The following is a 3,221-nucleotide window of genomic DNA, read 5'->3' as shown; positions in this document are numbered from 1 at the left end:
TCACCACATATGGGCCATTCGGTCTTAGACACCGACCCGTGGTAATGCTGTGTGGAGATTAATAATAATCCGCAACGGAAAACCGGAACGAGAATAGTCGAGAAAGTATATTCTCGAGGAGCGGTAGACTGCTTTTCAACCGAAGTCATAAAAGAGCCACACGCTCGACGCTACTCCCGACCGGTCCGAGCGAACCGAAAGTGCCTTCCTATAAATACCGAACGGCCGGCCGCTAGGTCGGCGACGCATGGGCTTACGCCCAGGCGTATGCCTGTGCAAACCGCCGTGAGAGCGTACCATCCCGCCGGCACGGTAAAACTTAGACTGAAAATATCGTCGAACATATCCTTTCATTTTATAACGTTCTATACATGAAAATTAATAAATTAACATGCAGGACATAATAAATTCACATTCTCATGTAAATCATGGGTTTAATTAATATTTTAAAAAATTTTAAAACCGCCCAGAACCGATGAGATGAAAATATTAAAACGATATTTTTGCATTTTCTTACGGTAAAACATTAACAAATAAGCGACTATAGCAATATAAAACTCCATTTGTAATTTAATTAATCAAAATTAATATTTTTTTTTTATTTTTCAGCGATCCAGAACCGATGAGACGAAAACATTAAAACGATATTTTTGCATTTTCTTACGACAAAACATTAACAAATACGAGACTATAACAATATAAAACTACATATGTAATTTAATTAATCAAAATTAATAATTTTTTTTGATTTTTCAGTGATCCAGAACCGATAAGTCGAAAATTTTAACAATCATATTTTTACATTCTGTACCGTGGATCCATCGTTAAACGCTATTAAACTAACGTCCGTGATGGTATAAATGCAGATTTTCGCTCCGTTTAGCCAAAATAACGAACTTTAGGTGCGCTCCGAAATATTTCAAAGTCCCAGCGGCGTATTGCTTCGCCTCTTAGAACCGATTAGTCGAAAAATTTTAACAATCATATTTTTGCATTCTGTACCGTGCATTCATCGTTAAACACTATTAAACTAACGTCCGTGATGGTATAAATGCAGATTTTCGCTCCGTTTAGCCAAAATAACGAACTTTAGGTGCGCTCCGAAATATTTCAAAGTCCCAGCGGCGTATTGCTTCGCCTCTTAGAACCGATTAGTCGAAAAATTTTAACAATCATATTTTTGCATTCTGTACCGTGCATTCATCGTTAAACACTATTAAACTAACGTCCGTGATGGTATAAATGAAGATTTTCGCTCCGTTTAGCCAAAATAACGAACTTTAGGTGCGCTCCGAAATATTTCAAAGTCCCAGCGGCGTATTGCTTCGCCTCTTAGAACCGATTAGTCGAAAAATTTTAACAATCATATTTTTGCATTCTGTACCGTGCATCCATCGTTAAACACTATTAAACTAACGTCCGTGATGGTATAAATGAAGATTTTCGCTCCGTTTAGCCAAAATAACGAACTTTAGGTGCGCTCCGAAATATTTCAAAGTCCCAGCGGCGTATTGCTTCGCCTCTTAGAACCGATTAGTCGAAAAATTTTAACAATCATATTTTTGCATTCTGTACCGTGCATTCATCGTTAAACACTATTAAACTAACGTCCGTGATGGTATAAATGAAGATTTTCGCTCCGTTTAGCCAAAATAACGAACTTTAGGTGCGCTCCGAAATATTTCAAAGTCCCAGCGGCGTATTGCTTCGCCTCTTAGAACCGATTAGTCGAAAAATTTTAACAATCATATTTTTGCATTCTGTACCGTGCATTCATCGTTAAACACTATTAAACTAACGTCCGTGATGGTATAAATGAAGATTTTCGCTCCGTTTAGCCAAAATAACGAACTTTAGGTGCGCTCCGAAATATTTCAAAGTCCCAGCGGCGTATTGCTTCGCCTCTTAGAACCGATTAGTCGAAAAATTTTAACAATCATATTTTTGCATTCTGTACCGTGCATCCATCGTTAAACACTATTAAACTAACGTCCGTGATGGTATAAATGAAGATTTTCGCTCCGTTTAGCCAAAATAACGAACTTTAGGTGCGCTCCGAAATATTTCAAAGTCCCAGCGGCGTATTGCTTCGCCTCTTAGAACCGATTAGTCGAAAAATTTTAACAATCATATTTTTGCATTCTGTACCGTGCATTCATCGTTAAACACTATTAAACTAACGTCCGTGATGGTATAAATGAAGATTTTCGCTCCGTTTAGCCAAAATAACGAACTTTAGGTGCGCTCCGAAATATTTCAAAGTCCCAGCGGCGTATTGCTTCGCCTCTTAGAACCGATTAGTCGAAAAATTTTAACAATCATATTTTTGCATTCTGTACCGTGCATCCATCGTTAAACACTATTAAACTAACGTCCGTGATGGTATAAATGAAGATTTTCGCTCCGTTTAGCCAAAATAACGAACTTTAGGTGCGCTCCGAAATATTTCAAAGTCCCAGCGGCGTATTGCTTCGCCTCTTAGAACCGATTAGTCGAAAAATTTTAACAATCATATTTTTGCATTCTGTACCGTGCATTCATCGTTAAACACTATTAAACTAACGTCCGTGATGGTATAAATGAAGATTTTCGCTCCGTTTAGCCAAAATAACGAACTTTAGGTGCGCTCCGAAATATTTCAAAGTCCCAGCGGCGTATTGCTTCGCCTCTTAGAACCGATTAGTCGAAAAATTTTAACAATCATATTTTTGCATTCTGTACCGTGCATCCATCGTTAAACACTATTAAACTAACGTCCGTGATGGTATAAATGAAGATTTTTGCTCCGTTTAGCCAAAATAACGAACTTTAGGTGCGCTCCGAAATATTTCAAAGTCCCAGCGGCGTATTGTTTCGCCTCTTAGAACCGATTAGTCGAAAAATTTTAACAATCATATTTTTGCATTCTGTACCGTGCATCCATCGTTAAACACTATTAAACTAACGTCCGTGATGGTATAAATGAAGATTTTCGCTCCGTTTAGCCAAAATAACGAACTTTAGGTGCGCTCCGAAATATTTCAAAGTCCCAGCGGCGTATTGCTTTGCCCCGAAATTTTTCAAAGTTCCAGCGGCGTGTTGCTTTCAAAGTGCCTCCCTCTAAATACCGATCGGCAGGCCGCTAGGTCGGCGACGCACGGGCTTACGCCCAGGCGTATACGGGGGCAAATCGCCGTGAGAGCGTGCGATTTTGACTTTCGCAATAAGATAGTCTCCTTTAT

Source organism: Osmia lignaria, unplaced genomic scaffold (genome assembly GCF_051020975.1).
Source record: "Osmia lignaria lignaria isolate PbOS001 unplaced genomic scaffold, iyOsmLign1 scaffold0002, whole genome shotgun sequence".
Taxonomy (NCBI): Eukaryota; Metazoa; Arthropoda; class Insecta; order Hymenoptera; family Megachilidae; genus Osmia; species Osmia lignaria.
The sequence above is the reverse complement of the archived record's forward strand: the minus strand, read 5'-3'. Positions refer to the sequence as shown.